At 47.1% G+C, this 10,121-nt stretch overlaps 1 pseudogene; it reads left to right on the top strand.

Moving 5' to 3' along the window:
• Positions 1–348: 348 nt before the first annotated feature.
• LOC149445903 (uncharacterized) overlaps positions 349–10,121 on the top strand; it is a 30,973-nt pseudogene continuing 21,200 nt past the window's right edge.

Raw genomic sequence — 10,121 nt, 5'->3', positions numbered from 1 at the left:
GGGCACTGTGATTGATGTTGGATTTACTTTGGGAGACATTTTTTTTATTTTTGTTTTTAATAAAAGATTTGTCAAAGACTGTCTTCTGACATTTTTTACACTACGCTTTTTTTTTGTGAATGAGTAGCTGTACCATGTACCCCATACTCATTCACATAGGAGGGGACTGGAATCTGGGGCCCCCTTATTACAGGGGGCTTCCAGATTCCAATAAGTTCCCCGCCCGCAGAGCCCCACAACCACCGGTCACAGTTGTGGGGAAGAGACCCTTGTCCCCATCAACATGGGAACAAGGTGCTTTGGGGGGTAGCCCCCCTGCCCCATAGCACCCCCCACCATGTTGAAGGCATGTGGCTTGGTATGCTTCAGGAGGGGGGATCTCACTCGTCTCCCTGAACCTCTGACAGTCTAACGATTACCTGATATTGTGCAGCAGTTTGCTGCTCCTGGGCAGCAAGCAGTCTGCTAGTTTCTTATAGTTGTGCAGTAGTTTGCAGCTGCTGGATAGCCAACAATCTGTTGGTTTCTTGTTGACTCGCATTACTTTGAAGTAATGCCTTTATCAAGCCCTCCATTCTGCAGATTCAAAACTTTCCCGAAGTGTACTGTGCCTTTAAGTGGTACAGACACAGCAGTCTACTGTCTCTTTAAATTACTATTGACGCACTCTGACGCACTCTCATCTCAATGCAGCTTTAATATTCACAGACAGGCAGGGTCCACTTTTTAGTCCATATCATTGTATTGCTCTTTTCAAATCCTTCCAGGAAGGAGGATCATTTAATTTTCTTTTTTTTCAGCTGGGTGGAGCTTAACTGAGGGTAGTTACTGGCTATAGGAAGAAGAGGAGTCATGGGAGAGAGCACTATCTAGGGGACTGAGACTTGTTCTTTCTACATTCCCTGGAGTGGGGTCCCATGAAGCTGGGCACAAGAGGTACACTACCACACTTAAAAAGACTGATTGTACTTGAAAGAAAGGATGCAAATCATGGAGGACTGAGGAGATGTTAACTGATTTATTGGAATGTGACTGTTACAAAAAATTTCATTTAGACCAAGCTTCTGTATGCTTCATATATGATTCATATACATGGATTATGGTAACCTAGTAATCTTGTTTGTGAGTACTGGCATGGCACCCCACTAGGCTAAGCTAGACAGTACATCCCTTAGAAATTCCAGCTTGGAGAATAAGGATCCCAGTATACCCAACAGTTTTGCAAACCTAGTGTAGCTAGGGGCCAGGGGTGGATAAGCAGGGAACCTGGAATGACAAGAAACCTTCGAACCTGAAGTATCTGGTATGCCAAGATGCAAGATGACATTCTACCATCCAGGGAGACCCAGAGCGTGGTGAGTGGGCTTAACAGTTTGGCTCCATGTCACCAACACATCATGCATGTAGATGAGGGCAGATGCATAATTCTGTGAGGGCTCTGATTGTTACTCATGGGCAGTTAGTGAACCTGGGTGGGCCCTGTGTACTGGGTGGGTTCCATGTAGTGAGTAGCTGGTGCATCTGTTGCGACCGGGTAGACCCGCCTACACACTGGTATCAGCAAACTTGCCGTTCAGTGAGGATCAATAGAGCGATTTCCCACATCCAAGCACAAATTGTGGGATTCAGTTTCAAGCAGAAAGCTAGCATAGAAGTAATCCAAGCGTCAAGTGGGTTTTAAGGGCTTCCTGCCCATGTTTATTGGCCAGTGTTGCACCAAAACATCACCCAAAACAAGAGGTTCTGTAACAGGTGTAATGATCACAGTCCAAAACGAAATCCAACAGAAAAGTTATTAAGCTCCCTGGCTGGTAGTGATGATTGGTTTGTAGGATGTGAACAGGTGGCTTGCACAGCTTTCAGGTTTGCTGGCAAAAGTACAGATAACAGTATAGAGGAGGAGGGAGCCGGAAGGAGGAGCAGGGCGTGCTCTCCCCCCTCTCTGTACACAGAAGTTAACACAAGAATCCTTTCATGATCAAACTGTGCAGGACTTTATGCCATTTTGCCGTGGCACCCCTGGGAACTCTTTACAGCATCCCAGTTGAAAACTCTGATTTAGCCCATCCAACCTCATTAGTTGATATACTGTATAGTAGGCAGGGGCCAATAGAATGCAGAGACAATTTGCATAGAAAGTTTTGGTTTATATACAGAATATAATTGTGAGAGTGGAAGGATTCAACTGTAAATCTTCTCCATTTAAGTGATTCCTCATCTTCCTAATCATGTTCTGGATTGTCTTCACTTTTGTCACTTATTTTTCCTGTAATTCATATTTTATGGTTTATATATGATTACTGTGTATACATACAGTATATTATGAATGTCTTATTATCATCATTTCATCTTTTTTTTTTTACAGATTCTGTGGCTCAGTTTACTCTCATCCAGGAACCCACAATAACCACGTCTCTTGGTGGCAGTGTAGTTCTGTAGTTGGTGGTAACTGGCCGCTCTGGGTATATCAGGTACCTGGGAGTGTTCCTAAGTATGTGTCAGGTAGCGATGGAGGCAGCAATCATAATGTAAAACCTGCAGGAATTTCTGACCGTTTTACTGGATCCATCTCTGCAGGCATAAGTGTGTTAGACATCCATAATATACAGACTGCAGATGACGGAAATTATTACTGCACTCTATGGGCTGGTAGTGCACGCACTGTTCTACAAAATCATATGCAGTGGAACATTAATATCAACTTCCCCTTTATTTCTCATACATACTTTTTAATTAACCACTTGCTCTCCTGAGGCTTTACCCTTCTTCCTGACCAGGCCATTTTTTGCCTTATGGCTCTGTGTTACTTTAACTGACGATAGCGCGGTCATGCAACGCTGCACCCAGATGAAATGTACGTTCTTTTTTTCCAACAATTTGAGCTTTCTTTCGGTGATATTCGATCGCCTGTGCATTTTTAGTTTTTGCACTATTAAAAAAAAAATGACCGACAATTTTGAGAAAAAAAACAATATTTTTGACTTTTTGCTATTAAACATGTCCAGTAAAAAAATTTAAAAAATCAGATTTCGCTATAAATTTAGGCCAAACTGTATTCTGCTACATGTCTTTGCTAAAAAAAATCCCAATACATGTAAATTAATTGGTTTATGTGAAAGTTATAAAGTTTACAAATGGCAATATAGATATTGGAATTTGTTTTTTTTAACTAATAATGGCGGCAATCAGCGACTTATAGCAGGACTGCGGCGGGTATTCTGACACTGGGGGGAACTGACTTGGTGTCACTGACATCCCCAGTGACACCAATAAAGTGATCAGTGCTAAAAAAAAGCACACTGTACTAATGGCACTAGGCAGTTAGGGGTTAACATGAGGGGCGATCAAAGGGTTAACTGTGTGCTGGGAGTGTTTTGTTGGTGCTTCACTGTAAGGACACTGCTCAGGATGGCTGTGCTATGCAGTGTGCCCCAGCCGACATGGAGGAGGACACTGTTTAGTAAACAAAACAGCCCTCCTCCCTGTCGGTGATCGTTGGTGAAAGTTATAGCGTTTATAAATGGCAGTATAGATGCTGGAATTTTTTTATTAATAATGGCAGCGACTTATAGTGGGACTGCAGCGAGTAGTCTGACACTGGGAGGAACTGGACTAATGACATTGGGCAGGAAGGGGTTAACAGGAGGGGCGATCAAAGGGTTAACTGTGTGCTAGAAGTGTTTTACTGGGGGGGTGGTGTTTTGGTGCTTCACTGTTAGGACACTGCTGTGCACAGCCCTCCAGAGCAGTGTGCCCGAGCCAACAGGGAGGAGGACTGTTAGTATACAAAGCAGCCCTCCTCCCCATCGGTGATCTTTGGTAATCACTGGCCACCAGCAGGTAATCACAGTCTGGGACCCGGTGATTGACAGCCGCGGTTGCAAATACCTGGAAATGCAAAATCATGTATATAAATACATGATTTTGTGCACCCCTGCAGCCCTGTAGCAGTATATCTGCTATAGGATGGCGGGGATGTGGTTAAGCAATTTGGAATGAGTCAAATACTAGGGAAGGGGGTGAGGAGATTTACTAAGACTGAAGCACAAAAAATCTTGTGCAGCTGTGCAAAGTAACCAATCAGCTTCTAGGATTTATTGTCAAAGCTTTTTCTGGAAAATTTTAATTTGGAAGCTGATTGGTTACTATGCAAACCTGCAACAGATTCTCTGTGCTCCAGTTTTAGTAAATCCACCCACTGTATAGTAACCTTACAGAAAATAACTTTCATTGGTCTCACTGCTTTTGGATGAGTTATGCTTGTTGTACCGGTTGTTATAGGTTGTTTCACTATAAAATAACACTGTAAATTATATTGCTTTATTCTATAAGCATGATCATATTGTGATTGTGAGGATAATAAAAATAACTGAAGATGGTTTCTAGCTTTAACTGGAAATGAATTCCTTGTCCACGTAGGCCAAATTAAATAATATGTAACTAAACCTTATAAATAAGATAGGGAGGGGAAACTGAAGGATCCGGTTACAAAACTCTGGTTCGGCCACCTCTTGAATATGCTGTCAGTTTTGGTCACCTGTCCTTGAGAAGGATGTCCTTGAATTGGAGAGAGTCCAAAGAAGGACAACAAAGCTAATAAGGGGGCAGGAGGATCTCATTTATGAGGCACGATCACAACCATTAAACCTATTCTCCCTGGAGAAGAGACACTTAAAGCAGAGTTCCACCCAAAAGGGGAAGTTCTGCTTTAATGATTGGTCCCCAGCTCCCTATTAAGGATTGGCACGTTTGGGGAGCAGGGGGGGAGGGGGTACCCGAAATTGACAGATACCTGCTCCCACTTCTGCTGTGATCGCTTAGGTGATTGGAAGTTGTCCTCCTACCCTCCCTCCCCGTAGTCTTGTGGGACACATGACAGGTCCCAGAAGACGGAAAGGGAGAATGTCACCAGCACACTGAGGATAATTATTATTATTTTATTATTATACAGGATTTATATAGCGCCAACGGTTTGCTCAGCGCTTTACAATATAACGGGAGACAATACAGCAACAATACAGTTCAATACAAGAGGGATTTGAGCTTACAATCTAGGAGGGAGAGGCTAGTGGTACAAAAGGTAGTAACTGTGGAGGATGGACTGGTTGGAAGAGTAGAAGATTCCAGTATTAGCTGAGAGCAGGATAGGCTTCACTGAAGAGATAGGTTTTCAGAGATCGCCTAAAAGTGAGAAGAGTAGGCGATAGTCTGATAAATTGGGGTAGAGAGTTCCAGAGGATGGGGGAAGCTCTGGAGAAGTCCTGTAGACGAGCATGGGAGGAGGAGACAAGGGAGCTAGAGAGTAGAAGGTCTTGCGAGGAGCGGAGAACACGGTTTGGGTGATATTTAGAGACAAGATCGTTGATGTAATTTGGGGCAGGGTTATAAATGGCTTTATACATTATTGTTAGTGTTTTGAATTTTATCCATTGGGCAATGGGAAGCCAGTGGGGGGATTGGCAGAGAGGGGTAGCAGATACAGAATGGTTAGTAAGGTGGATGATTCTGGCAGCAGCATTCATGATAGACTGAAGAGGGGCTAGCCTGTGATGATGTAGGCCAGGGGTCCTCAAACTTTATAAACAGGGGGCCAGTTCACTGTCCCTCAGACCGTTGGAGGGCTGGATATAGTTTAAAAAAAAAAACTATGAACAAATGCAGACACAGTATAGGAGATGACCAGAGACTGCAGACATAGTACATGAGATGACCAGAGACTGCGGACATAGTACATGAGATGACCAGAGACTGCGGACATAGTACAGGAGATGACCAGAGACTGCGGACATAGTACAGGAGATGACCAGAGACTGCAGACAGTACAGGAGATGACCAGAGACTGCAGACACAGTACAAGAGATGACCAGAGACTGCAGACACAGTACAAGAGATGACCAGAGACTGCGGACACAGTACAGGAGATGACCAGAGACTGCGGACACAGTACAGGAGATGACCAGAGACTGCAGACATAGTACAGGAGATGACCAGAGACTGCGGACAGTACAGGAGATGACCAGAGACTGCAGACACAGTACAAGAGATGACCAGAGACTGCAGACACAGTACAAGAGATGACCAGAGACTGCGGACACAGTACAGGAGATGACCAGAGACTGCGGACACAGTACAGGAGATGACCAGAGACTGCAGACGTAGTACAGGAGATGACCAGAGACTGCAGACATAGTACAGGAGATGACCAGAGACTGCAGACACAGTACAGGAGATGACCAGAGACTGCGGACATACAACGGCGGCAGGAATACTGGGCCGGCCGCTCCATAAGACGCGCAGAAATTTCCCCCCAAGTGTGTCTTATGGAGCGAAATATACGGTAAATGCAGGACACCTTGTTGGGACAGATCTGTGTACAATGTAAAGAGAGAGAGGAGGGGGGAGGGGAGAGAGAGAGAGAGGGGGGGGGAGAGGGGGAGGGGGAGAGAGAGGAGGGGAGAGAGAGAGGAGGGAGAGAGAGAGGGGGGAGAGAGAGGAGGGGAGAGAGAGAGAGAGAGAGGGAGAGGGAGAGAGGAGAGAGGGGGGAAGAGAGAGGGAGCAGATCGATCCTCTATTGCACTTATCTAGGGTCCGTGGCCGTGATACCCGACATGCAGCGATGGAGTCTCCTCTCTTGCTCCCCCTCTTCATGGTCAGCTCTAGGCTCCGCCCTCTGGCCATGACGGTTGCATACACTGATCAGAATAGATGGCAGGCTGGCTGCAGAGAGGCCAGGTGAGTGGTGCGGGTTCATAAGCCGAGCCCACCTTCCCCTGTTCTAGAATTGCTGATCCCGCCCTCCTGCCTCCCGCCCGAGCCCTGCCGAGCTCTCCCGACCTACCAAACCCTAGTCCCTTGCCTCGCAGCAGATATGCCCCTCCCCGGCGGGTCGGATAAATGTCCTCGGCGGTCCGCATATGGCCCGTGGGCCATAGTTTGAGGACCCCTGATGTAGGCCAATGAGAAGGGAGTTACAATAGTCAAGGCGAGATATAATAAGGGAGTGAATAAGTTGCTTAGTGGTTTCCGAGGTTAGGAACGGGCTTATCTTGGAGATGTTGTGGAGGTGAAGTCTACAAGATTTAGACAGCGATTGGATTTGGGGCTGAAAGGAGAGATGGGAGTCTAGGATTACACCTAGTACCCTGGCATGAGGGGAGGGAATGATGATTGTGTTATTGATCTTGATGGAGAAGTCAGGGGAGGGGGCACGGGCTGGAGGGAATAGTATGAGCTCAGTTCTGGAAAGATTGAGTTTGAGGAAGTGGAGTGACATCCATGCCGATATGTCACTTAGTAGGTTAGTAATGCGAGAGGAGACTGAAGGGGTGAGGTGAGGAGTAGAGAGAGAGATTTGTGTGTCATCAGCATAGAGATGGTACTTAAAGCCATGGGAGTTTATCAAGCGACCGAGGGAGGAGGTGTAGATGGAGAAGAGAAGGGGTCCAAGGACAGAACCTTGAGGTGAAGTGAAGAGGAGGAGACAGAGTTATAGGTAACACTGAAGGAGCGCTGCGATAGGTAGGAGGAGAACCAGGAGAGAGCAGAATCTCTGAGGCAAAGAGAGTGGAGTTTTTTGAGAAGGAGGGGATGGTCAACCGTATCAAAAGCCACAGAGAGGTCAAGTAGTAAGAGTACGGAGTAGTGGCCATTGGTTTTAGCTGTTAGTAGATCATTAGTGAGTTTTAGTAGGGCAGTTTCAGTGGAGTGTAGTGAGTGAAAGCCAGACTGTAGAGGGTCAAGAAGGTTGTTGTCGGTGAGATGGGAGCTCAGGTGATTGTAGACTAAGCGTTATAGGAGTTTAGAGGTAAATGGCAGCAGGGAGATAAGTCTTAAGTTGTTCAGGTCGGTGGGGTCCAGGGAGGGCTTTTTAAGTATGGGAGTGATGTATGCATGCTTTAGAGGGGAGGGGAAGGCACCAGTAGAGAGGGAGAGATTGAAGATGTGAGTGAGGGAGCATATAATGGAATAAGAGGGTGACCGTAGTAGTTGAGGGGGACAGGATCCAGGGGGCAGGTAGTGAGACGGGCTTCTGAGAAAACTTTAGTGACCTCTTCATTAGTAGCAAGGTCAAAAGAGGAAAGTGTTGAGGGAGGTTTAGTATAAGGTATGCTAAGTGGGATGGATGTCTTTGCAGTGGCGATACCCCTACGAATTGCGTCAATCTTGTTTTTGAAATGATTTGCAATCTCGTGAGCAGTGAGTGAGGTACTGGGTGGGGGTGGAGGTGGACAAAGTAGAGAGTTAAAAGTAGAGAAGAGACGACGAGGACTGGATGACAAGGTATTAATAAGTGACAAAGTAGGCTTGTTTGGCAGCATGAAGGGAGGACTTGTGTGTTAAGAGAGCAGATTTACCGTATTTTCCGACGTATAAGACGACTGGGCGTATAAGACGACCCCCTACTTTTCCTGTTAAAATGTAGTGTTTGGGCTATACTCGTCGTATAAGACTACCCCTCTTCCAATGCACACCAGTGGGAAGAATCGTGCCCCATCATTGGTGTCAGTGGGAGGAATAATGCCCCATCATTGGTGTCAGTGGGAGGAATAGTGCCCCATCATTGGTGTCAGTGGGAGGAATAGTGTCCCATCATTGGTATTAGTGGGAGGAATAGTGCCCCATCATTGGTATCAGTGGGAGGAATAGTGCCCCATCATTGGTGTCAGAGCGACGAATCGTGCCCCATGATTGGTGTCAGTGGGAGGAATAGCACCCCATCATTGGTGTCTGTGGGAGGAATAGCGCCCCATCATTGGTGTCAGTGGGAGGAATCGTGCCCCATCATTGGTGTCAGTGGGAGGAATCATGCCCCATCATTGGTGTCAGTGGGAGGAATAGTGCCCCATCATTGGTGTCAGTGGGAAGAATAGCACCCCATCATTGGTGTCAGTGGGAGGAATAACGCCCCATCATTGGTGTCAGTGGGAGGAATCGTGCCCCATCATTGGTGTCAGTGGGAGGAATCATGCCCCATCATTAGTATCAGTGGGGGAATAGTACCCCATCTTTGGTGTCAGTGGGAGGAATCATGCCCCATCATTGGTGTCAGTGGGAGGAATAGTGCCCCATCATTGGTGTCAGTGGGAGGAATAGTGTCCCATCATTGGTGTCAGTGGGAGGAATAGTGTCCCAACATTGGTGTCAGTGGGAGGAATAGTGTCCCAACATTGGTGTCAGTGGGAGGAATAGTATCCCATCATTGGTGTCAGTGGGGGGTGGAATAGTGCCCCATCATTGGTGTCAGTGGAGGGGGGAGGAATAGTGCCCCATCATTGGTGTCAGTGGGGGGGGAGGAATAGTGTCCCATCATTGGTGTCAGAGCGACGAATTGTGCCCCATCATTGGTGTCAGTGGGAGGAATAGCATCCCATCATTGGTGTCAGTGGGAGGAATAGTGCCCCATCATTGGTGTCAGTGGGAGGAATTGTGCCCCATCATTGGTGTCAGTGGGAGGAATCGTGCCCCATCATTAGTATCAGTGGGAGGAATAGTGCCCCATCTTTGGTGTCAGTGGGAGGAATAGTGCCCCATCTTTGGTGTCAGTGGGAGGAATCGTGCCCCATCATTGGTGTCAGTGGGAGGAATAGTGTCCCAACATTGGTGTCAGTGGGATGAATAGTGCCCCATCATTGGTGTCAGTGGGGGGGGGGGAAGTACCCCATTGTTGGTGTCAGTGGGGGGGAGGAAAAGTGCCTCATCGTTGGTGTCAGTGGGGGGGGAGGAATAGTGCCCCATCTTTGGTGTCAGTGGGAGGAATCGTGCCCCATCATTGGTGTCAGTGGGAGGAATAGTGTCCCAACATTGGTGTCAGTGGGAGGAATAGTGCCCCATCATTGGTGTCAGTGGGGGGGGGGGGGGGAAGTGCCCCATCGTTGGTGTCAGTGGGGGGGGAGGAATAGTGCCCCATCGTTGGTGTCAGTGGGGGGGAGGAAAAGTGCTACATCGTTGGTGTCCATGGGGGGGAAATAGTGCCTCATCGTTGGTGTCAGTGGGGGGGAAATAGTGCCTCATCGTTGGTGTCAGTGGGAGGAATAATGCCCTATCATTGGTATCAGTGACACCAATGATGGGGCACTATTTCTACTAATGACACTTGCTGACCCCTGTTCCAGTATGGTGCT

This window comes from Staurois parvus, unplaced genomic scaffold, assembly GCF_062004578.1.
Source record: "Staurois parvus isolate SC_StPar_1 unplaced genomic scaffold, SC_StPar_1.0 ptg000704l, whole genome shotgun sequence".
Lineage (NCBI taxonomy): Eukaryota > Metazoa > Chordata > Amphibia > Anura > Ranidae > Staurois > Staurois parvus.
This window is presented reverse-complemented; position numbering and strand designations above follow the sequence as displayed.